General features: G+C 41.2%; 1 protein-coding gene across 8 annotated transcripts in view; it reads right to left on the bottom strand.

The window, feature by feature from the left end:
• Positions 1–26,129, bottom strand: part of FMN1 (formin 1) — a 434,114-nt gene extending 407,985 nt beyond the window's left edge. For 3 of the 8 annotated variants that reach the window (XM_058428056.1, XM_058428059.1, XM_058428061.1), the window contains exons 1-3: positions 24,161–24,319; positions 23,518–23,669; positions 10,210–10,274 (exon numbers count right to left, since the gene is read on the bottom strand). The gene's annotated coding sequence lies outside the window, so the exon portion shown is untranslated. Of the gene's footprint in view, positions 1–10,209; positions 10,275–23,517; positions 23,670–24,160; positions 24,333–26,084 lie in introns of those variants that run through there. The other 5 variants (XM_032174665.2, XM_058428060.1, XM_058428057.1 and 2 more) reach the window with 5 other exon arrangements.
• Positions 26,130–26,834: the final 705 nt, after the last annotated feature.

The following is a 26,834-nucleotide window of genomic DNA, read 5'->3' as shown; positions in this document are numbered from 1 at the left end:
CCAACACCATCAGGAGAAAGATGCATTTAGCTGCATTTATTTAAGCCAAATAAATTTATATCAAGTCTTTCTTCTAAAAACCATGTTTTGTGGACCAATAGAACTGAATGGAGAACCCAGAAATAAATTCACATATTTACAACCAACTGATTTTTGACAAGGGCACCAAGAACATACATCAGGGAAAGGACACCCCCTTCAATATACAGTGCTGGGAAAACTGGATATCCATCTGTAGAAGAAATAAACTAGACTTGCTATATCTCTTGATATAAACAAAAAATCAACTCAAGATGGATTAAAGACTTAAATGTAAGACATGAAACTAGTAGAGGAAACCAAAAGGGAAACACTTCAGAACTATGGACTAGGCAAAGATTTTATGGCTAAGACCTCAAAAGCGCAGGCAACAAAACCAAAAATAGACAAATGGGACTATGTTAAACTAGGAAGCTTCTGCACAGCAAAGCAGAGTGAAGACACAGCCTGTTGAATGGGAGAAATATTTGCAAACTTTTCATCTGACAAGAAACAAATATACAGAATATATAGGGAACTCAAACAACTCAACAATAAAAAAAAAACAAATAAACCCGTTGAAAAATGGGCAAAGGACAAAAATATTTCTCAAAAGACATACAAACGCCCAACAGGTATATGAAAAAATGTTTGATGTCACTAATCAGGGAAATGCAAATCAAAACCACAATGAGATACCATTTTAACTCAGTTATAATGGCTAATAGCAGACCAAAAAAATAACAGATGCTACTGAGAATGCAGAGAAAAGGGAACTCATACACTGCTGGTGGAAATGTAAATTAGTACAGTCATTATGGATGAAGATATCTCAAAAAAAGAAACTAGCATATGATCTAGCAATTCCAGTCCCACTACTAGGTATTTATCAAAAGGAAAGGAAATCAATATAAAGAAAATCAATATGAAAAAGGGATACCTGCACCCTCGTGTTTATTGCATAGCAAAAGATATGGAATCAACCTGTGTGTACAAACAGATGAGTGGATAAAGAAAATGTGGTATATACACAATGAAATACTATTTGGCCATAAAAATAATGAAATCATGTCATCTGCAACAACATGGACAGAACTGGAGGTCATTAAATAAGCCAGGCACAGAAAGACACATATTGCATGTTTTCAGTCATATGTGGGAGCTAAAAAATTGGTATCATGTAAGTAGAGAGTAGAATTATAGTTACCAGAGACTGAGAAGGGGATGTGGAGAGAGAGGAATGAAAAGGGGTAGGTTAATGGGTACAAACATACAAATAGAAGAAATAAGTTCTGATGGGCGATAGTAGAGTGACTACAGTTAACAGCAACATATTGTATATTCCAAATAGCTAGAAGAGAAGATTTGAAATGTTCCCAGCATGTAGAAATGACAATTGCTCAAGGAGACAGCTGTCCTAAATATCCTGACTTGATCATTACACATTCTACGCATGTAACAAAATGTCACCATGTATCCTATAAATAAGTGCAAATATTATATGTCGATTAAACATGTTTTGGAACATTAAATGTTTCAGCAAATACCAACATTTATAAGTAACTTCAGGGCATGGAAATTTAATTCCAGCAATGGTTCTTGGAATTTAATTATTAATGGAGGAAAAATGAACTATGGGTTTTTTTTTAAATCTTGATGTTGGAAGGTAGGATACGACATTCCCCTATTTCTTTTCTTCAGTCTTAATTTCCTTCCTAGAGCCAAAATCTTATTACTGCAGCTACAGTTAGTTCTTGCTCAATCTAAGATGTTTCAAAGAAAATATGTAAAATGCTATTCACAAATGCAATTAGAAATGTGATCACTTACACAACTGTGTGTACATATCACTAACCGCCATTATAATGTACAGCCATGAATAGTATTTCAGACACAATGATTCAAATTAAAGAAATGTGTTTTTGGCCGGGCGCGGTGGCTCATGCCTGTAATCCCAGCACTTTGGGAGGCTGAGGCGGGTGGATCACAAGGTCAGGAGATCGAGATCATCCTGGCTAACAAGGTGAAACCCCGTCTCTACTAAATATACAAATATTAGCCTGGCATGGTGGCGGGTGCCTGTAGTCCCAGCTACTCAGGAGGCTGAGGCAGGAGAACGGCATGGATCCGAGAAGCGGCGCTTGCAGTGAGCCGAGATTGTGCCACTGCACTCCAGCCTGGGCGACAGAGTGAGACTCCGTCTCAAAAAAAAAAAAAAAAAAAGAAATGTGTTTTTCTATTTAAGACACTTACAGATTTTATGGTATTAATGCAAATTTGATGTAATTACTAAAGTACTAAGAGGTGGAATGGGTGGACTTTTGTTTAAATGATCAACCCACATACTAAATGGAGGTTCCATGATAAAGTTAAGCAGAGACCATTGGTATACTCAGTTATCTGGAAGAGGAATAGCAAGATGAAAAAAGGTACCACACATGCGGTGAGAGTGTTATGTGGCTCTCAATGAGTGATGGGTACAGCCATCTGCACAGGGAGGTGCAACTTAGTCACCAAGGGATGGGACAGAAAGGGGAAGAAGTGTAGGATACTCACACTGGTTATGTGGTTTGACACAGAGTTGGAAATTCTTTATTTTTCAGCTCCTTTAACCCCGGCAATTTAACTTCTGCCTCATAAGGTTGTTACCTTCACTTTGTGGATCATAAATGGATTCACAAGAGGTTCACGAGAAGGAAGTGGCAGAGTTGGGCTTCAATACAAGGTCAATGTAGTCCCAAAGTCAATAGTCCTCTAAGTATAGCACATTGAGTAGAGATTAAAGACTGTCAATATTCTAGCTTATCAGAAAGTGTTTTTAAAAACAGAAAAAAAGAAAAGAGAAAGCACAGGATTTCAGTAATGTTGCAGAAGATATGAAGGATAATGAATCAAAGAATGTGACTTTAGGAAGAAGAGAATAGGGAAGGGAGTGAGAGGGAGGCAACTGTTAGAAAGCATGCCGTAAGTACAAGATTGATCTTGCCAGAGGTTTTCCAATACAAGGGCAATACCATATATCCCACAGAACAATGATGGAGCAGCTGAAGAACCTCATAATAAAGTTGCTGTATATCAGGGTGACCCACCTGACTCCAATCTGAGATATCCAGTCTACTTCTTTGTGAAACTGATTAATAAGGAATCCTTTATAGGTTTATTACACAACTAGATAGGCAGGGAGACAGTTTTGAGATTGGAAGAACAAGGAGGAGGACATAATTGGTTACAAGAACCTGGGCAAAGAGGGGAAGTTGTCAGTAAGGTGGAGGAGGTGAGAGAGAAAGATAAAGACAATGGAGAAAAACAGTATCTGGCTCAGACAGAAGAAAGAAGGTAGAAGTTTCTTTGTGTTCGTAAAAAACTTTATGAGACCACGAAACCAAGCAGTGCTGCTTCAGGGCCCAGGTGAGAAAGCATGCTTTGTGTTAGAGAAGGGACCATTCTTCCCCATGCCCCATCTACTTCATTCCCTAAGAACTCAAAATGGTCATTGCAAAAGCCTGCTGTAACCAGCGTAGCACTATTTTAATGCAGGGCACCAGAGGCCAGAACAAGATGCTGTGATGAGGAGGATAGAGGAAAATATGATTGGTCCAATTGGTGAGCACAAATGAAACTTCAGGAAATAGGTCAGGCACGGTGGCTCACACCTGTAATCCCAGCACTTTGGGAGGCCAAGGCAGGCGGATCACCTGAGGTCAGGAGTTCGAGATCAGCCTGGACAACATGGTGAAACCCTGTCTCTACTAAAAATACAAAAATTAGCCAGGCGTGGTGGCAGGTGCCTGTTATCCCAACTACTTGGGGGGGCTGAGGGAGGAGAATCGCTTGAACCCAGGAGGTGGAGGTTGCAGTGAGCTGGAATTGCACCACTGCACTCCAGCCTGGGCAGCAAGACTCTGTCTCAAATAAAAAATTTTAAAAAAAGAAAAGAAAAAAGAAAGAAACGTCAGGAAATAACCGAAGGAGGTTTTAAGAGGTCAATTAAATCTATGTAAACAGGAAAGAACTAAGGTTCAATATAATATGTATTATTATTATTAAGGTGGCTTCACTGGAACCTATAAACAACAATTTCTGGGCTATTAAGCTTACATAGGATGAAGAAGGAGTAAGTGACACAGAAAAGGATATAAAAAAGAAGAAGCTCAATGAAAAATATTATTTTCTTTTCCCAAAGACAAGAAAAGAAAAAACATCCAAATGACATGGGTTTCTTTGGAAGGTTTGCTATCATTGAACATTTTCAAGTGCACGTTGATGACTACTTGATAGAAATTCTAAGGAAATTCTGTTTCCACAGACCTGTAAGTCCTTCTTAATACCTCCCCCTCTCAGATTCCAATCCATTACTAGATCTGATCGATTTTACCTCTGTGTGAAAGACCATGTGCTTGGATGAGTTGGCCTTCAGAACCGCTTCCATTCTGAGCTAGTATTTTGTGTACATTATGTTATACAGTCTTCTTGGAAAGGCAAAGAATGTTTGCTGTCTTAAGCTATATTCCATAATACTCCAAATCATAAAATTTTCATTTCAAATACAAAGTAGACCCCAATCATCAACTTTTTTTTTGATTCAGCTAATTAGACAATTCCTTAGCACACATAATTTGATCCACTGATACTTAAGGGATCAATCAAGTGTTTCTAGCCCCAATACTAGCCATTATATTCTTGAGAGCATAGGATCATATTCAGCATACATGATGTAGTTTTCCATGTTGCCAACTCCCATACTCTGAATATTACCAACCACAAGATCCCTGTGTAACCCATATTTAGACTTATAGAATAGCGGGACAATCAGAAATCTTTCCGCATTCCACACTTTAGTGTTTCCAACAAGCCAAGTGCAATAGTTCCATTACATCAGGATTTCTTTTTCAAAATCTGGGTGCCAATCCACAAGGCTAGATAGGGAATTTGTTACACTGAGAACTTTTAGAAAGAATTTTTCTTACCACATCCGCTTTAAGTAGTAAAACTAGTTTCCTTTCAGAGGAGGAAACAATTTTTTTTTTTTTTTGACAGGGTCTCACCCAGGCTGGAGTGTGGAGTGCAGTGGCATGATCATGGCTCACTGCAGCCTTGACATCCAAGGCTCAAGCAATCCTCCCACCTCAGGCCCCTAAGTTGCTGGGACTACAGGGGCATACCATAATGCTCAGCTGATTTCTGGTTTTTGTTTGTTTGTTTGCTTGGTTGGTTGTTTTTTGTTTTTGTTTTTGTTTTTAGAGCCAGGGTTTTGCCATGTTGCCTAGGCTGGGGGCAAATTCCTGGGCTCAAGTGACCCGCCTGCCTTGGCCTCCCAAAGTGCTAGGATTACAGGCATGAGCCACCGTGCCCAATCTGAAGGAATTATTCTTTAAGAGCCAGGATTTCAATTATGGAGACTTCCTAGGTTATTTCAAGGGAAAGAATTGGCATTCTGGAAGAAAACCTCCTCACTCTTCTAAGTTTTACCATCTATTTTCTTCTTTCACTACCTCTATTTTGAAAGAAATTCAAGAAGGTAGGGAGCCCCTATTTCTCTATATCTCTTCCCATTTCCTTTGCTTTTAAATAAAGAAATGAATCTTCAAAAACTAAGCTTAGAACACTTTACACAGTGTGGGCTATATATTTTCTGGCCTCACAACTGCTAGGTATGGCCTCAGTGAAGTTAAAATTTGCTACACATTAAAGCAGAGAAAGCTGAAAAACAGCACTCTTCCCATCCCACACACACACTTAGAAGAACTTTTCACATGGATGTCAAAATCATCCAAGAAATTCTCACCCATATATTGTTCCCTTTGAATAAAGGGTTCTGCCCCAGTCAAATATTTTTTATTATTGTCAAAGTTGAACTGAGGCTACAATACCTCAAAATTCCATAATGCCTCATACTTTCTTAAGGAATCTCACATACATAATTTTATTTAAATAAGCAATTTATCCGAATATTGTAGCAAGATCAATATGTGAAGACATGAGACGTGAGTTTTGCTGAAGGAAGTCTGAGAGAAATAGTCGGTTAGAGGGCCCCAAAAGCAAATGGTACATTTTCCTTTTAAAAATCATTCCCGAGGCCCCCCAGGTGCAGTGGCTCATGCCTATAATCCCAGCACTTTGGGAGGCTGAGGAGGGTGGATCAAGAGGTCAGGAGTTCAAGACCAGTCTGGCCAACATGGTGAAACCCCATCTCTACTAAAAATACAAAAGTTAGCTGGGCATAGTAGCACATGCCTATAATCCCAGCACTTTGGGAGGCCAAGGCAGGCAGATCACAAGGTCAGGAGTTCGAGACCAGCCTGGCCAAGATAGTAAAACCTTGTCTCTACTAAAAATACAAAAATTAGCCAGTCATGTTGGCAGGGACCTACAGTCCCAGCTACTTGGAAGGCTGAGGCAGGAGAATTGCTTGAACCCGGGAGGCAGAGGTTGCAGTGAGCCAAGATCGCGCCACTGCACTCCAGCCTGGGCGACAGAGTGAGACCCTGTCTCAAAAAAAAAAAAAAAAAGAAAAAGAAAAAAAAAAATCATTCCTGGAGTTCCCATTACTTGTCAGACTTTTTCCTTTACGCTATTTCACGTGGATAATTTGTCTTTAAGCACCTCTAACCAGCCTCTTTATATTTCTTTTCTTCTCACTTGTAATACTTTCTCTTTCCTGCCCCTATGAAAATTCACTCTAAAAATATGACTAGATATAAATCATTTCATTCTCGACTATATATGTTAGCCATCACAGGAAGATTTTCATTTTCAGGGTCACCCTGTCAGTGGAGAATCACAGGTTGTGAAGTCAATTAAAGGAATCCAGCTTCACTTTAATAGAAGTATTAATATGGTCAGGGGTCTTTGCAGATGGCAAAGTCCTAATGCTTCTACCTGCAGCTAAGACACTGCTTAAGAACATCAAGAGTGTTTCTATGCTTTGGTTCTCAAGCAAAAGATGAAGGAACAGTCTATGCCTTTAAATAATTAAGATAATTACTGCTGCTTAGTGATCACTCACCACATACTGGCCACTCTTCCAAGGGCTTTACCTGTTTTAACACATTGATTTTTACAGAAAAGCCTACGAAGTGGGTACTATTATTATCTCCATTTACAAGGAAGAAGGTGAGGCACAGGAGGGTAACTTGTCCAGGGTCTCACAGCTAGTAAGCTGCTGAGCTGCAATTTGAACCCAGGTGCTTTGACCCAGCTCTCTGGCTCTTGAAATTCCTTACAGGACTGATTGGGGACAATAGGTCTCATTCAGAAAACAGGCCTACTCATTTACTAATTCCTCTTCTTTAAGTCATAGAATATGGAGCACTCACACCATGTACAACTGGTCTAAGACTGATCAATCTTCACCTGAGATGGTTCCTACCAGGGCAGGGCAAACTAAGAAAAAAGCAGTGTCAGAAGGCTTGGACTCAAGTCCAGCTTTGCCAATTACTAACAGTACTCTTGCACAAGTCACTTAACCTCATTGCACCTTGGTGTCCTCATCTGTAAAAATGCCTTTTGTTCTCCCTACTTGCAGTGCAATTCCATAGTCCCCCCTGCAAAGAAATGAAACCCACTCACCAAATTACTTTTCTAGGTAGACAGTAAATTCAGGGCAAAAATAGGATCAGAACCCAGATTTCCACAGCCAAAAGAGATACCACAAAACAGTAAGGGGTGAAAACAGGCAAAGGAAATGGTGTAAGAAATTTAGATATGAGAAGGCTGGGCGCAGTGGTTCATGCCTGTAATCCCAGCACTTTGGGAGGCTGAGGCGGGTGGATCACCTGAGGTCAGGAGTTCAAGACCAGCCTGACCAACATGGTGAAACCCTGTCTCTATTAAAAACACACACACACAAAAAATAGCCGGGCATGGTGGTGCATGCCTGTAATCCCAGCTACTTGGGAGGCTGAGGCAGGAGAATGGCTTGAACCCAGGAGGTAGAGGTTGCAGTAAGCCGAGATTATGCCATTGCACTCAGCCTGGGCAACAAGAGCAAAACTCTGTCTCAAAAAAGAAAAGAAATGTAGATATGAGGCGGGTATGGGCAGGAAGAAGCCAATCCTTCATCAGGAATACAAAAAACTAGAAAAAAGGCAAATGAAGTGTCAAAAATGAGTAACAGCACTGAATGTAAAGAAAAATTAAATGAATGAAAAATGAATGAACTAATCAATGCATATTATTTCCACTTCTATTCTAGAAGAACATTCACTGTTAGCTTAAATGAGACCCAGGACACAGTCACCTCTCCACTCCAGCATTTCCAAGGCTTTTCTATCTGCTTTGATCCAAACACTATTTGCACTTAACATGTACCATCTGAGGAGGTGCCTTTAATCACTCCCTCCTGGCCTGTGTATAAAGGTAAAAATTTTCAACTTGAGACTGTCTTGGGCTTTTATCTGCCAGTCTCAATGGTTTATGATGTCTCCACATCCTGCTCTCGGTCTCAAGTCTGTTTAGCTACCTCTGTTAGATTGTTTTGTCCAATCCTAACCATGCCCATGAACTTATACTTTTGGTTTCCTTGAGGCCTATTCCTCATAGTCTTGAGGGCAAGGGTTTCCCTCCCTCCTTACCCCCTAGCACAGCTTTAGGACTATACTGCCTTGGTTAAAATCCCAGCTCTTCCACTTAGCACATTACATAGTTATATAGTCTTTGTGAGCCTTAATTTCTAATCCCTAAAGTTAGTCAGTACCTGATAGATATACTGGCATTTAGAATACAATGACTGGTACATAGTAGGTACTATATAAGTACTTGCTACTATTATGTGCTGCAGACCATCATTATCCAAGAATAGAATCCCAATACACCCTCCCTTCTATTGGCAATGAACATTTTGCAACGTATTGTTCCTATTTGATTAAAGGCTCTCTAAAGGGAAGACTGTCATTGTCACCATCTTTGTATTCCCTGCAGCACATAAAACATGACATATATTCAGTAAATAGTGGATTAAAATGTAATTATCTAAAGAAACAAATCCAACCTGCGTCTCTGCCTGAAAATCCCAGCATATTATTATTTGTTGCAGCAATAATGATTAATGACAGTTTGATCTTTACTTTCCAATAAACACAACAATTAAAGTAGATAATAAAATCATAATTAGGAACAAAATTGGCTTTCCACCATTAGAACATATATCAAGGAGAGAAAAATATGAAAGGTATAAAAATTCAGTAAGAGAATAAAAGAATAAATTGATACCAAACTTTCCATTAAAAATCAAATTTAAATGGCAGTAGGGAATGTGAAAAGTAAAGAAAAAAAAAATTAACGCTCTCAGATACTAAACAAGAGAAAAAAATGGATCTATGAAATGTTGATCCATCCCTGATAGAAAAATGAAAGGTATGATTTCAGGATTCTAACATAAACTGAGAAAAAATATATTTTTGCTCTTCCTTTTGCCTGAACTGCCCCAGAATCTTTATGACTCAATCTGGGGCTACCTTCGGATATCTGCTCAAATGATGCCTCATTAGAAAGGCCTCCTTGGTCACCCAATTTAAAATAGTGCCGACGGCCACCATCACTGTTGAGTCCCTCTCCCTGAGGCATCTGTCTCCATGGAACTTGCCACTGGCCATATTATATTTCTACTGGTTACATTCTGTCTCTCCCTACAACTATAGAATGTCACTGTCATGAAAAGAGTTTTGTTCACTGCCATGTCCTATGTTTCAGAGATCAACTAGAAAATCACAGGTGATCAATAAAAATCTGTCCAATGAGTGAATCACTTATTAATACAAATATTAACAAACATGTGGAAAGTGTTTAAAATAGTGCCTGGTACCTAGTGGGCCCAGTTAGCTATTCATAATAGGAATAGAAATAGTAGCATTCCTTCCTTGATTCTTTTTGATTGATTGGTAACAAAAGTCTTCTGCCTTGAGTGACTAGAAAAAAGTAGGAAGCCTTAGATAAGTAAGGAGCTGGGAGGCAGCTTTGAAATCAGGAGCAGAAATACCTACTTTATTTAGGGGACAACTGGAATTTACTAATCTGCTCTGTAGTACAGCATGGGCAAAGAGCAGCTTTAGTGGAATTAACATAACAACGTGGGAGGAAAAACAAGGCGGGAATCAGAACGCTGTGGGTGAAAACACTGCATGGAAGCCCAGGACCAGAGCGAAACGTGTCAGTGAACAGAAGATGCTGCCGTGATTTAGTCCACCTTCTTACCTAGATCAGCCTTTGCTTGGGCAGGGTCCAGAGGCACAGATGTCAAAAACGTGATGCCACCAGGCCTGTGTAAAAAAAAAAAAAAAAAATCAAGGCTCACCTGAAGTAATTTGCACATTAGGTGCGTATGTGTTGCTGTGTTTCTTATATATATTAGGTGGCTAATTTGAAGGGGCTTTCAGAAATTGGGGATCACAATGCTGACCCTTTAGGGTCTTCTGGAGTAAGTGTAGGGAACAGATGATACTGCCTCTTCCATGAGATAACCCTAATCTCCCACCTAAACTACTGCCTAGCATAGGGTAACCAACCATGCTGGTTTGCCTATGATAGAAGAGTTTCTAGGATGCAGACATTTCAGCGCTGAAACCAGCAACGGTGCAGGCAAGCCAGTACCAGTTTGCCATCCTGTATCCTTGTAAGCCTGCGTATGCTCATCTACTTAGTGTTCACACTGCAATGAGAACAATCATTTAAAACAAATCTGGCCACATTGTGCCTCAGCTAGTCACACACAGCCAGATCCCTTCAGAGGCTCTCCTGCTGCTTTTTTTTTTTTTTTTTTCTCAAGACGGAGTCTCACTTTGGTTGCCCAGACTGAAGTGCAGTGGTGTGATCACGGCTCACTGCAACCTCCGCCTCCAGGGTTTCAGTCATTCATCTGCCTCAGCCTCCTGAGTAGCTGGGATTACAGGCAAATGCTATCACGCTCAGCTAATTTTGGTACTTTTAGTAAAGAGGGGGCTTCACCATGTTGTCCAGGCTTGTCTTGAACTCCTGACCTCAAGTGATCCATCAGCCTTGGCCTCCCAAAGTGCTGGGATTACAGGCATGAGCCACCATGCCCGGGTTCTCCTGCTCTTAAGACAGATTTTAGCCCTTATCATGGCCTGAAAGGCTCTGTGTGGTCGGGCCCCTGTTGATTTTTCCAGCTTAATTTTTGCATCACACCCCAGCCAGTTCCCTTTTGGGGGCTCACATGAGGCCACTCCCTTCTGCTATAAGGGTTCCTTGCATGATGTTCCTCCTGCATGGAATATGATACCCATCTCTCTTTCACACAGTTTTGCCTCTAAAAATTTTTCAGATCATTTTACTCCTAAACTTCTTTTTTTTTTTTTTTTTTTTTGAGATGGAGTTTCCTTCTCGTTGCCCAGGCTGGAGTGCAATGGCGTGATCTCAGCTCACTGCAACCTCTGCCTCTCAGGTTAAAGCGATTCTCCGTTCTCAGCCTCTTGAGTAGCTGGGATTACAGATGCCTGCCACCACGCCTGGCTAATTTTTTGTATTTTTAGTAGAGATGGGGTTTCAGCATGTTGGCCAGGCTGCTCTCGAACTCCTGACCTCAGGTGATCTACCTGCCTTGGCCTCCCAAAGTGCTGGGATTACAGGCATAAGCCACCACACCCGGCCCGTGATTAGATTCTTAAAAGGTCACTCAGACTGCTATATGCAAAATAGATTGTGAAAGGGTAGATCTGGAAGCAGAGAGAAGACAGTTGGGAGGTTAGTGTAGTAGCCAAGATTATTTTTCTAGATGGAATCATTGGAAGTACAACTGAAAGCATAATAAAAAGTGGCTTTTTGTAACAGCAGCAGGAGCCTTCAAGTCTAGGGTCAGCTGCAGAAAGCAACTTACCTGAGAGGTCCTCTAAAGTCTGGCTCATTCAAGTGGGTTCTTAGAAACGGGTGAAAATCTTACTCTTCTCATGCATAAAGCAGGGATAATGAAAAAAAAGTTTGAGAAACACTGTTCTAGAATCTCAGGCAGGCTGTAGGCTCATTTTTAGGGCCATCCATTGCTCTTAAGCTGGCCTGGAATGGCCCCTGGCCTCCTGGACTAATAGCCCTAAACCTGCCCTATCACCTCACAATTCTTCAGCTCTGTACAGACACTAACTAATTCACCTACTCAGTGGGAAGATGGTCCAGTAAGATAAAATGGTCTATTTTCAAGTCAGCCTCTCTAAACACAGATACTCCTGTTTGAACACCCTCGAGGTATACAAGTGAAGGAAGGAAGTGTTAGGAGTTACATAGGGTAATGCAGATACCATGCATCTCAGCGGGATCTCTCCTTCCAGGTTTCATGCTTCTCTTTCTGCCCAGGCACCATCTACCTCTTACCGGATGAATTCCTATGTGTTCAACAGAGCCCAACCACAAATGTCACCTACCCTAGAAATCCAGCAGGAAAAAAAAATTATTCCTTTTTTTGAGCATCCAAAGCACTCTATAAAAATAGCGTTAACAGCTACTATTACTTGAGCACTTGTGGCAGCCATTATGATAAACATTTTACCTGAATTATTTCATTTAATTCCCCCATTGTTAACCCCTTTTTACAGACAGGAAACTGGGGCTTAGAGCAGCGAAGGGGCTTGCTCAGTGTCAGAAAACTAATAATAAGTGGCAGAATGAAGACTCAATACCAAGCAGCCTCTTCACCTCCAGACCTTAAATACACTGTCCTATGACTTACACCACTGTATTATAATCAGCAGTTGACGTGCCTCTTTCCTCTATTACTTCCACCATAAATGACCAAGGCCTGCTGTCATGAAAAGAGAATGACTTTTACAATCAAACTCTGTTGTATAACTTTAGGATATTACTGAGACTCAGCTTCCTCATTTATAAAATGGAAAAAATAAATGCCTACCTAATAGGTTGTTGTCAAGATAAAATTAGATAGAACTTTTAATGCACTTACCACAGTAAGTGGCACATAAATGCTCATTCAATTAAACAAGTATTATTTGAGGGCCTGTGGAATGCCAGTCCTTACGATGGACACTGAGGATAGAGAAATACCAAAATGTCTCTCATGGAGCTAACACACGAGAAATTTAATATATGTTGATTGCTCTTACTTCTTGAGGACAGAGACTGTGTGTTACTCAACATGGAATTTCTATAGTTCAATCATGCCTAGCACCAAGTAGACACTCAATAACATTTTAGTGAATTAGTAATAATGGGTTACATATTTCATAGACCCAAAGTAGTGGGGATTATGAATGACTGTTTCAAATTGGTGGGTTGACATTTATCAAACAGTAGGAAGAATTGAAAGCAAAGTGCAAAAATAGCATACCCAGAGGTTGTATGCATTAAATTCATTCAAGCATAGAACTAGTACTAAATAACTCTCAAAATATTCTCAGGACAAAATGGAATGTTATAACCTGAACAATATAGAAATAATAACACATCTAATACTCAGGAGGTGGGGAGAAAAGGAGGGGAGGAAGTTTCAAAAGTGTTACTATTTCAAGAAAGAAAGTCAATTGATACTGTCTTTAGAGGACAGTAATTTATAAAAATGGCAATATAATCACAGTGACTTTAACTTCATGATACTTTTTTTTGGCCAGAGAAATTTTTGAAAAATATATGTATCTCAAGGATATATCTTGAAATAAGGTAAACTTATTGGTTTGACCATTCTTTTAGTTTCAATTCAGTTTCTTTTTATTGCTTGAAATTCAAGAAAAACTAATGTATTGTTTTTGTTATAAACAGCATCTCTATTCATTTTTATAAAAGCATTTCCACCTAAACATCCATGCAGGTAGATTCACAGAGAGACAGACAGACAGCTGTCTGAAATGATATTACCTAAGGTTAACAATTGGAATGATAGTATTTGAGATTATTTTTAAAATTTATCTTTGTGATGTAATGCCTTATGTGAATCTTGTAATCAACATATATCATTTTTTTAAAAAGTATTTCCTATGCTTTCTAAAGAACAAATATGGCAAGATATAGTTAATTCTTCCTGGTAGGAATATAGATCATTGTTATTTTCTTCTTTTCGACATTTCAAAAATGATTTAAAATATTTATATCAGACTGTACATCCATGAGTGAATTTCTTCCCTTTTAATTTAGATCATTTGTTTTTTTTTTCCCTGAGACAGAATCTCACTCCTTCACCCATGCTGAAATGCAGTGGCACAGTCTCAGCTCACTGCAACCTCCACCTCCCAGGTTCAAGCAATTCTTGTGCCTCAGCCTCTCAAGCAGCTGGGATTACAGACGGGCACTACCACACCCAGCTAATTTTCATATTTTTAGTAGAGATGGGTTTACGCCATGTTGGCCAGGCTGGTCTCAAACTACTGACCTCAAGTGATCTGCCCACCTCGGCCTCCCAAAATGCTGGGATTACAGGTGAGAACCACCGCACGCAGCTATAATTTAGAACTTTTTTTACTTATGTTGCAAATCGTATCCTTAAAATTACTTGAGGATCCAGTTTACAAAGCGGAAAAGACTGTATTCTTTTGAATGCTCTTTATAAATGTAATCCACTTAAGTAAATAAAGAGCTAATGAATATGCTACATCATATGTGTGCTTATATTGTTTAAGGTTTTTACATGAAGAGAGATTATGAAAAGCTTCACCATATCGGACTATGTCTAATGGGGTCATTAAGATCAGGATTTTCAAACTAAGTGGATTTCCTTGTCCTTCTTGTTTAAAGCATGATTATTGAATGTTAGCATCTGCTTGCTGTGGTAAGTGACAAACTAGAGTAATCCAGTTCTTACCCCCAAGTTAAGAGTAATAATTTAAAATACACAACAGTTGCATAGTCGTAATGTTTTAGAGGTTGTCAATAAAATACCTGAGCTACCTGTTTAGGTGCCATGGCAATATCTTTTTTCATTTATTTGGGAAAAGTTTGGGAGAAAAGTTGGTACTCCTATTGGTTCCTTAAAATAATTCAAGGAATCTATTGTTTCCTGTAGAAATTCAGTATTCTCTGAGTTTTGTATTATTATATTAATATGACAGAAGGTGTTTTCTATTTGAGTAAAACACTGCCTGTGAAAATTTTAATTGCTGTTAATTCCAATTTAGAGAATAGAAAGTAAATTTTTGTTTCCTTTACTTTTTAGAAATGTCTTCTTTCAATGAAAATTTGTAGTAATTTTGTTTTTATAAAGTAAGTTGTTTTTTTTTCTTTTTTTTAACACAGAGTTTCACTCTTGTTGCCCAGGATGGAGTGCAGTGGCATGATCTTGGCTCATCTGCCTTCCAGGTTCAAGCGATTCTCCTGCCTCAGCCTCCCAGTTAGCTGGGATTACAGGCATGTGCCACCACACCCAGCTAATTTTGTATTTTTAGTAGACAGGGTTTCACCATGTTGGCCAGGCTGGTCTCGAACTCCTGACCTCAGGTGATCCTCTCACCTCGGCCTCCCAAAGAGCTGGGATTATAGGCATGAGCCCCTGTGCCTAGTCAGGAAGAAGTTTTTTATAAACTATATTCATGAAATGCTTTCATGCCTATTGAATTCTATAAAAATGCAGGTTGGAATTTCTAGTCTACAAGTTAATAATAGTCATAGGGAAAATGACAGAATCTTCGATTTAAAGAAAACTTAGACATTATTCATCTCATCCCACCTCCTTCCCAAGGCTGGGCCCTCTCCTTCAATGCAACCTTTGCGCATGGTTCTCCAGTCTCACCTTGAGCTCTTCTATTGCAAAGAGTTCTCTGCCCCAAAAGGAAACCTCATGGCCTTCCAGACAGCTCTAAATGTAAAAAAAAAAAAAAAATCTCCTTTTCTAAGTCAAAATCTATTTCCATTCATTTATTTTCTTTGGTGCTTTTTTCTCACTTTCAGAGCTGCAGTGAGTATATCCAAATCCTTTCCTGCCCAATGGCCCTTTAAACACCTGACCGCCAATAATGTTTCCTGAGACACTTTCTCATGCTGAGTAAACCATCCCCGGCCCTTCAGCAAGCCCTCAAATATAAGAGTGTTCAGCCTCGAAAATCCTACATATTTCTGACTGTTCTCTAGTTTGTCAATGACCCTGCTACAAAGCAGTGCTGACAGTTTTAAATGTTCCTCAAAAAATAAAAATAAAAAGTGAAAGTTTTGCCAGGATCACAAATACACTTCTTGCAACTGTCACTTTAAATTATTAGAAAAACACATCTTAAATAGCCAGATTCTATCTTACTATCTCTTCATCTATCTTAAGTTTCAGTTTCCTCTTCTTCACGTTTTTCTTTCTTTGCAAATTTGAAGATCATTCTTAAGTTTCTCTTGGTTGCGAGCAACTGAAACTGATTTTGGCTACCTTAAGCAAAAAGAGAAGCATATTGAATCTCATGAAATTCATGGGCAGTTTCATAAAATCAGAGAAAGAGTAGAAAGGCCAAGAGTTGGAAGAAGAGAAAGCAGAGGCTTCCAGTGGCCTCTGCATCAGGCTCACAGGTCTCTCCCTGGAGCACTTCTCTTACTGTGACTTAACTCCAGTGACTCTTAGTCGATACAATCCTTCAATCCAAAACCCCAGTTTTGGGAAGACATTCTATCTGGCCCACCTTGGATCAGATTTCCAGATCCGTGGTTTAACTAGTCCTGGCCAGGAACAGAGTCGTGTCTACAGGGACCCCACACCTATATATTGGGGTCAATCCCAGAGAAAAGAAAGTAGATGTGAACAAGGAAGACATTCCCAATTGCTGTACTTCTAAAAAAAGTAATATTCGGAAACATGGATATTAATCTATGTTTACTTTTATTTCTCCTTGTATTTTTCCCTTTGCTTAACCCCCACAAAGGCAGGTATCAGAATTGGAATTCATTGCATCAGGAGAGGTATGTGGTAAGGAGAAAAAGATAAATAGCCTGTGATTATTCCTAGATTGTGGTTCTCAAAATTCTAAACTCTTAGAACACAGGGAATTTCTTGAAGCATGTAAAAAGGAATGAGATTTATCGACACAAAGAGTCCTGAAGAACCCTGAAAAAAGAATTATCTCCCCAGGGCTGCTGGGAAAGGAAGTCAAGAGGCTTGTGGATGCTGGAGGAAGGGCACCCAGGCCCTACTTCCTGGCAGTGTCTCCAGAGACGTCACAAGACCCTAGAGCTCTGTGTGCTATATCTAGGTAAGTAGGAACCACAGGAAATGTCAAGAAAAGAATTCTATGGGTCAAGCTCCAATTGGACACAGCCACAGATGACTACAACTGAGAGAGCTGGGAGAGCAGAATTACTGGGTGCTACAGAGTAATCCGTGCAGTCTGATGCCTCAATGACCAGAAGGTCCCTCTTCCCATGCCGTGGCACTATGTCAGTCCCCTGGAGCCTTGACACAACTCTGGGGAGTGGTATAATGCTGAGAAGGACTGAGGTTAAGTTTTCCGCTTTTCCAGAAAGAAAAGGCTTGAAATAGAAAAGAACATGGTTTCTAAAAAATAAAGAGATAATTTTCGTATACCTATCTTTTGTAGATGGAGATTCTTATCTGCAAGGCTTGAATGAAAATGACAGGAGCAAAATGAAAATTGAGTAGTTCTGCTTCCTTGCTCTCTGTGAATTTGGCCCATCTTTTTCAAGCAGCTGGATTTGTACATCATGTACTGATTGAAATGCTAAAAGCCATCTTTTTAAAAAGTCGACTTTGGCCAGGCATGGTGGCTCATGCCTGTAATTCCAGCACTTTGGGAGGCCGACGCGGGCGGATCACAAGGTCAGGAGTTTGAGACCAGCCTGGCCAATATGGTAAAACCCCGCCTCTACTAAAAATGCAAAAAAAAAAAAATTAGCCAGGTGTGGTGGTGCACGCCTGTAATCCCAGCTACTCAGGAGGCTGAGGCAGGAGAATTGCTTGAACCCAGGAGGGGGAGGTTGCGGTGAGCCGGGATAGTGCTGCTGCACTCCAGCCGGGGTAACAGTGGGAGACTTTGTCTCAAAAAAAAGTCGAGTTAGCATTTTTTTCAAATCCTCTTGTTATTCATGACCTTAGTGTTCCTGAAGCTGTTGTCCTGGGTCCATGTCGTACCTTTCTATATATAGTCTTAGACTGTATCTCCCTTTCCTCTCTTCTGTGTGTTTCTTCCTTCTTAGATGTGGTTCAAGCAGAAGCTCCCTACACAACTACTTTGGAGTCTTCAGCTACGTCTCCCTTTTGCTTTATCATTTGCCAAGTTTGTGACTATGATATCAGAATTTTGTTTTTCTTAATAAATTCTGTTAAGTTCTTGAATTTAGCTAATGGTGCTGCAATGTGGCAGCTATCGATACATTCTAACAAAAGATGAAAAAAAAGTCAAGACCTAGAAACTGAGTCTGAGAGTTGACTGCCTTCATTTTCGTAGGCTGCAGGGCTGTTACTTCCTAAAGAGAAGTTCAGTGATGTAATGAACAAAGCCCAGGGAGTCAGGTGACCTGGATCTATTCTTGGCTGTGCCACTGACCGTGTGTGACCTTGGGCAAGTCACTTTTAATCTCCCATTTCAGTTTTCTCCACCGTATAACTAGAAAAATATCTTGTCACTTAACTAGAGAAAATTTGGGCATGAGAATTACTGTTGCTTGCGCTTGAAAAAACATTAAGGTTATTTTTTTTTTTAACCTACCACAGTTTTCCTTAAGACGGTGTGGTATCATGGAGTTTCAGTTCTTCAAATATCATGAAAATTAGAATTAAATTATGTTTTTGGAACTTAAAAGTAGAACCAGCTGAAAATAAATCAGAGAGTGATCTTAACACAAGGCCAGTACCTCCATTATGTGTGATATGTTTTATTCATATTTACTTGGGGTTGGATGGGTAGGAATGAGGGAAAGCCCAGCTAGTCTCCTGTAAGTAGAAGGTAGAGGATGCTACAATAGAAATAGAAATAAAGAGAGATGGGGACATTGGCAAACAAGGACAGGACTGATGCCAATTCTGTAGATGAAATCCATTTTCCGCAGAACTGTGGGCTTTTAAAAAATTATTTGCAAAGCTCTCCAAATATGAGCTAGGCTTAGAAAATTTTCTAAAGTGGCTGCCTTCATCTAAAAAGAGAAAGGAGAATAATTTTAATGCCTAAAAAAGCAACTCTTGCTTTTCACTATATTCATACCCAGCATGCTGAACTTTATTTATGGTTTATCCTGCTTTGTAAGTTTAAAACATGATAAAGCCAGGAATGTTCTCTGTGGCTTAGGCTTACTAGAGCACAGATAGAAAATAGAATGCAAGCCTAGCAGGTATATACTATCCAGATGCCATTGAGAGCCGGCCCCTTAAGCAAACACATTAACCTCTATGATCCTTGATTTCCTCATCTGCAGGAGAGGTACAGCATCATTTACCTACTTCACAGAGGAACCAGCAGATTACATAACCAAGGAAAGGAATTTAAGTCTTCTGTATTAAGCCAAGGATTGACACAGAGAAAACATACAACTCATGCACACTTGAGTCTTGCCCTTGGAATAGACTTTTTGAGGACATTTTTCTCAGAATAGAACATCAACAAGTTACGTGGACTCCATGGTGTAACGGTGAGAATTCAGCTTTATTAGTACGCACAGGGCTGAGACCATAGGGATGTGCTTTCGGTCAGTGAAGAGATCAAACCAGCAATGCACACTTTGAAAATGGTAACAAAGATTTTACTCACTGCCTCTTGGGGACTGAACACATTTAAACATAACAATGTTTGCTCAGTTGTAATTCTCACAGAGGAGGAAGACCATTAAACACTATGACAGCAATTCTTCCCAAATACTTTCTCCATTCTGGCTCAGCAATCCTTACAATAGCAAAGAGCAAAAAAACCCTGCTCTTTAATACTTAGAAGTATTATCTTCTCTACTGAGAAGAGACTGAAAAGAGTTCTTGAATCTCTAAAGAAGAGATTTTAGAGAACATGAGACAGTACTACAGTCACCTGTGTGCTGCTCAAAAGATGGCATTCATTCAATTTCATTTGAATTTCATTTGTGCAAACATTGACGTTTTGGAAACCATGAGGTTTCCCAAAATTACTATGGTGAGTGAATCACCAGGGAGGGCTTCTCCTAATAAGTAGACAGTTCTCTTTCTCTTTGAAAGGTCCATATTTTTCCTTATGTTTCACGGAGGACATCATTGGAGAAAGCACCTAGACCTAGATGAATGTGGATAGATACTCACATGGGGGAAAAATGGAAAAACAGGGCAACTATGGCTAAAGGAGTGTTTAACAACAAGCACTGCTGTATGACGCATTTCTAGACTACTAGTCTTCAGATCATATCATGTTCTCTGAGCTTCTTTAACAAAGACATGAACTAGAGCACTCATACTGGAAGGCCTGTGGCAGGGGTGTGAGTACTAGTATCCCAGCAGCAGCATCATAATGGTGTCTCCTGCCCCACTTTTACAGCCTTGTCTTTCCTCCCAGTCAGCATTCTGGCAGTCCCTGCTACTTCTCCATTAACGTCCAGATCCTGATGACAAACATGAACGTTAAAAAGTCCTGGCTTGCTGGGCGCGGTGGCTCACGCCTGTAATCCCAGCACTTTGGGAGCCCAAGGCAGGTGGATCACGAGGTCAGGAGATCGAGACCATTCTGGCTAACATGGTGAAACCCCGTCTCTACTAAAGATACAAAAAATCAGCCAGGCATGGTGGCGGGCGCCTGTAGTCCCAGCTACTCGGGAGGCTGAGGCAGGAGAATGGCATGAACCTGGGACACGGAGCTTGCAGTAAGCCGAGACCGCGCTACTGCACTCCAGCCTGGGCGACAGAATGAGACTCCGTCTCAAAAAAAAAAAAAAAAAAAAAAGTCCTGGCTACCTCCAAAATATTTTGCCCAATAGCCTGTCATGTGGAAGACCACAGTAAAAAAGCGTTTCATTTGAAAGGTGTTCATCATTAGCAGTGACCTATGACACTTTAGAAGGAGGAGATAGGCATAGTTCTAATAAGATGGAACATAAAACAAGTCAGTATCAAGTTAAGGAAATAGGAGGTGTGTTGATTAAAGAAAAAAAAAACTTAACTAGTAGTCTGCTTCCTAGAGAGATGCATTACAGAGATCATGGGCATTTCAGGGCAGTGGGGAGGTAAGGATGTCCACAAGGAGGACCAACTCTCTTCTCTCTCCCTCATCCTCAAACATGCACTAAGGCAGTACTTGCTGAAAGCATAGATAAACACAGAAATCCAGGTTTCTCTGGGAGATTGTTTACTTTTAGCCAGAGAACTTGAGAAACATAAGTGAGAGTGAATGCTCCATTTCTCAGATCCTTGCTTTTATGCGCTGACAAGGTAAAGAGGTTTGTTTCCTTCTTTACATCTCCCCGCTTTAGTAATTACTATTTTACAGAGCATGGGGTTGATGCTTTGTCAGCACTTCAGCACAGACACTAAATACAGACATGCTTCAGTTCCTTCACAAGGCCAGCCTGTTGGTGCAAGCTTACATTTGCTGCAGGAGAATACAATTCCCATGGTTTAGCATCTCTGCAAGATCAGGCAAATCAGATTAACAGCTGTAATTCTGTCAACACAGGCTGGGACCTGTTGAGAATTAAGCTGATATTTAAGACAGAGACTATGTACATCTAAAAATAATAGCTACTATTAAAACCAGGTCCCAACAAGAGATTATGAATAGCCCCTAAACATGGTCATACTGCCAACAGTAGCATCACTGCAAGATATGAAATATCCATTAAGAATTTTTAAACTGATACAAATAAAGTTTTAATAAGAAAACCATTAAAGGCAAGATCATCTAAAACACACCACAGCTTGGGATGGTGTGCATGAATCCAAAACTTTAACATAAAACCAGACTTTGAGGCATGGCATATGAGATAGGAGAGAAGCATTTCTCAATTTTCTATCAAGGATATTTACCATCATCACATCAAGTTCCAGCCTGTCCCCATTCCTCTTCCTCTGAGAACAGCTCCACCTATTTTATGTCTGGAAAGGGAGGATGACCAGGATATGAGACCTATCCTTAGACAGTCATAGGTCCTATGGGACCCCATTCCCTTGGCCAAAGCATTTAGTCTAGGCAGGGTTAAGCCTGTGACAAAGTCTTCATCAGTCACAGTCAGTGCATTGAACACTCAGTGAGAAGGAAGCAGTCTAGGATAGGGCCAGAGGCCTAGAAATCTTCTCTAAAGCTGCATCTTTAACGTATTTCAACTAAGAATCTGCTAAGTACTTGTGAAGGCTGGTGAGAGAAATGTCTGTCCAAACACAGGTGGCTTCAACAGTGGCACCCCTCTAAGACGTAGTGTTGTGAGGAAGCTGAAGACTACCATACCCCATTTGCATCAGCTCTGACACTTAAAAAGGATAAAGACAATGGAAAAAAATGCATAATTTTTAGGAACAGAGACTGGCCTTTATTATCCTTCTTGACTAGTATTATTAATAGCAGTTAGTATAAATTCCCCACTTATGTGCCAGAAACTACTGAGTATTTTACCTATATTATCTCATTTAATCCTCACACCTTCTTCTAAGAGACAGGTAGTATTATCCCTATTTTACAGATGAGAAATTAAAATTAAAGAGGCAAGCAACTTGCAAAAATCACCGAGCTAGTCAGTGGCTGGTCCAGGATTTGAACCTATGTCTGACAGGTTTATGAGTTTAGCCATTACAATATACTGTCTCGCTACTCTTCTCCATTGTTTCCCTCCATTGAGGCCATTGTTTCTTTGTTCCTGCAATATGTCTAACTGTTCATTGGTCCTGCTCCTGGACTAACATAGTTGAGAGAAAGGAGACTAGTGTTTAGATACCTGATCAAGAAGACCCGAGACCTCATTGATTCATTGTGGAAGCAACATCTTCCGCAATGACAGTTAATCTGGTATGCAATTCTCAGCTTTACTGTTTTCCCTCCCAAAAAAGGGTTAATAAGTCTGTGATCCAAGAGATTTGCAGTAAGCCCTAGAAACAGCTGAGCAACGGCTGTTGAATCCCATTGGTGTGCCTATAAGATGCTACCTGGTGTAGACAACAGAATATAATTCTCTCTCCCAGGAATTTAGATGCACCCCCCACCCCCACCCCTACCCCACCAATACACACACAAGGTGGCATAACAGGTGATGACACATGTCCCATATGCAAACATGAATAGTAAACATGCTTTAGTACAGCTGGAGCTACTGTGGCAGAAAGTCAGGTTGTCTGCTACTCGACCTGGTCTTCTTAAAGGATTGGGTCTGGATATTCACCTCTCAGTGACTGCAACTCCCCATATATACCACAGGTTCAGGCTCTGCATTCAGCCCATTCAGAGTGTGTGAGTGCTAACATGGAACTCTCCAGGAGACAGCAAGCAGAAATGTGGATGATTAAAATAAAGGGTTTTCTTTGGCAATCTCAATTGCAAATGAGGATAAGGAAAATCCTCTCAGCTCACACTCTGCTCCCAGCTACTTGTCCTTGAGTTAAATGAGGGCTTGGCTCTGGCCTCAGGGAGCAAGGGCACTGCTCGTTATTTGGTGGTGGGGGAGGGGGTTGGGGGATCCGTCAGCACTCACATGCCTTTAGAGAATCTGCCTTTACAGAACTTGAAGAGCTCTGATGGAGGAACATAGATGCTGTGATGGTAGTGGCCTTGGAAGTGGTGGTAGGGGTAATGGTGATGATGATGATGATGAAAGAAGAAGAAAATGGTGATGGTAAATGTTACCTATAAACACAAGTAAAAAGCAGCAACGGATACCTTTCTAGTCATTGCCAAGCATAGTCATGAAGCTGCTTCTGTTCCCAATGCAATCCCATTGTGATGCTCCCCCTCTGCGCTAAACACATCCAGCTCCAAAAAAAGCGTTGCATCTCTCCCTCCCCCGCCCTCCCGCCCTCCACCTTTCCTGTGCCAAGCTGGGAATGAGACTGCACTGGCGGGTCAAGGGGGCTGGGACCTGAGAGTTAATGACAGGAGTTCTGTAGTGAGGAGCGTTGGGATGACCCGGAGGGCCCACCAACGTACTTGGGAGCAGCTTGTTGGGGGAGCTGGAGGAACCGACACAGAAGGGGAGGAAGATAAGCTGGCGGGGTGAATAGACTTGATACCTCATTCCAAGAACCCTGAAAGCCACGGGGGGAAGGCGGGGCAGGCAGCCTTTGGTAGGGAAGAAGAGACGGGCAGATGGCCAGCAGAACAGACAAGACTCTCTTTACCTGACCAGTACTCGGGAGGCTGGTCCCGAGTCCCGCTACTCGGGAGGCTGAGGCAGGAGGATCTCTTACGGCAACAGCCGTGGCGGCTGCAGCCTCGGAGGATGCTGCGCTCCAGTCCAGAGCCAGAGCCCAAAGAGGCAGCTGCGCCAACCTCCACCGAGGCTCCGCACCACAGGCCACAGGCCCCGCCTTCCTAGCACGCGCCGGCCTGACGAGCTGTTTGGGGGAGGTGAGCAGTAAACTGATCGGCAGGGCTGAAGACCAGTGGAAACGTGCAGCGGCGCCCGCGGTAGCTGGGGAGGCGGGGCGGGAGGCGGCGGTGCCCAATCAGCAGCCGAGCCGTTGGGCCAGGCTGGGAAGCAGTGCTGTCGTTTGGCACCGTCTGATCTGGGCTGCGGGATTGAAGGCGGTGGTCGCTAAACTAGGTCTAAGACGGACAGCCAGGGCGACAACCAGTCTCTCGCTAGGTGTCCCCAGGTTGCCTGTTTCCGAGCGCCTCTGAAGGCGCACTCTCTGGACTTGTTCAGATGGGGGAAGGGAACCGGTCTGGAACTCCCCACTATTCCCGAGGTTCCCACGCCTCCAGTTCCTGTGAGGCCCTTTCGCTCCAGTGGCCTGGCCCCTGCACCCTCAGCCTAGCAGTTCTTGATCGTAAGTGCTAAAAGGAACAAAGAAGGAGAACTCAAGAATCCACACGTAAGCCCAAACCCTGACATGAGCCTTTTTCCGCTCGCATCTCCCGCCTACGCTGCCTCCTAGTAGCTTTTTAACCAGAACTGCTGAATGGCGGGTAAGTTACTTTGACTAGTTTGAATTAAACGCAAAATAGGTTTAGGCTGAGAAATGGGCCAGACCCTTGGCGATCTGAGAAAGAAAGACTGAGTCCGGATGTTAAGAGGCCTGGGCCTCACGAGGGAGTTTGCTTATTTAAACACCTCAGAGTTGAAGATCTTGTTACTGCTATTTCTGTGCTGGTGAATCAGTACAGATCTTAATGCCAAGGTACTGCTTTGTCCCCAAGTGTCTAATCATTACTGAAATGAACTACCTTCAAACCTTTCCTAAGAGGATTTGAGGCCTTAATGTCGTTGAGATTTGGAATGTGATTTGAGTGACACTGAGATCTTTTCCAAGTAGGTAGGCAAGAAAAGGCATTGTCTTTAATCTGCTTTTGGATAAATGCAAACTGTATCACCCATTTGGTACTTGAAGATAGAATTTTGTCCTGAATAGATTCTGTTTTCAAATAATAATTAAATGGGAAAAAATTTGGAAGGTATTTTTAAGGTGATTTTTTTCACTATTCTTTTTCTAGAAATAATAGTTTATTGGAACTCTGATTTATTCTTACTCATAATATTAGCCAAACACTGATAGGCCCTTTATTTGTCTATTTAACACAGGGTCTCACTCTGTCACCCAGGCTGGGGTGCAATGGTGCGATCTTGGCTCACTGCAGCCTCAACCCCCTGGGCTAAAGCCATCCTCCCACTTCAGCCTCTAGAGTAGCTGGGACTACAGGCATGCACCACCATGTCCCGCTAATTTTTTAATTTTTTATTTGTAGGGACAGGGTTTCGCCATATTGCCCAAGCTGGTCTCAAACTCCTAAGCTCAAGCGATCCTCCCTTCTCAGCCTCCCAAAATGCTGAGATTACAGTTGTGAAGTGCTGTGCCTGGCTCTATAGGCACTTTATATACATTATCTCCTTCAATCCTCACATCTTCCCCTTGTAAATTCCACTTATAGATAAGAAAACTGAGGTTCCCAAAGTTCAAGTAATTGGCCTTGGGTCACGTTCATAGTTAGGAGTAGAGTCAATACGAGGTCCGTACATCTCCTATCTAAAAATCATCATCATCAGTTAGAAGAATAAGAAGCCTCAGTACAACTCTTAATTCCTTGATGCTTTTTTCTTTTTACCTGAAAATTGTCATAGAGGGATCCAGTTTTCACACTACTGACTTCTTGAAACTGCAGCCTCAGAAGCACCTTTAAGAGTGAAGCGTCACCTCTGACATGTGTTAGGAGCAATTGCAAGTCAGCTTTGCTCATAGAAGGGAGCTGTGATTTCCTATTGTTGGGAAGGAAGTCAGTTTTTGCAGGGCTTAAGTCAAACTAGGTTTTAATTGATGTAGAAATCTTTTAAAGTCCACCCACAAAATAATATCATGGTCGTGTGAGCTGAGTCCTAGAAAGGTAAAAGGATGTTAATCCAAAGTCATATTCCAGCATTGTTTCAACAGTTTTCTGAAGAAATTCCTAAATCCTACTCTGACCTTTAATCAAACCTGGAAATATGTACTTGCTCTAAGCTTGGTAGGGGGAGAGAGTAGGAGGTGTTTTAAAGAGAAAGAAGAAAAATATTTTCCCAAAGAGGCTATTTATAAAGACAAAATATAAATAAGTTAAAGGTTATAGATCAATACAAAGGTATACACTAATTAACAAGTTAGTGGAGTTTTTTTTTTTTTTTTGAGATAGTTTCACTGTGTCACCCAGGCTGGAGTGCACTGGTGCAATCTCGGCTCACTGCAACCTCTGTCTCTCAGGTTCAAGTGATTCTCCTGCCTCCGCCTCCTGAGTAGCTGGGACTACAGGCACACACTGCCACGCCTGGCTATTTTGTGTGTGTGTGTGTGTGTGTGTGTGTGTGTGTGTGTGTGTGTGTGT

The sequence above is a fragment of the Hylobates moloch genome, unplaced genomic scaffold (assembly GCF_009828535.3).
Source record: "Hylobates moloch isolate HMO894 unplaced genomic scaffold, HMol_V3 SCAFFOLD_14, whole genome shotgun sequence".
NCBI lineage: Eukaryota > Metazoa > Chordata > Mammalia > Primates > Hylobatidae > Hylobates > Hylobates moloch.
Note: the sequence above shows the minus strand (reverse complement) of the source record. Positions and strands in the feature narration are given on the sequence as shown.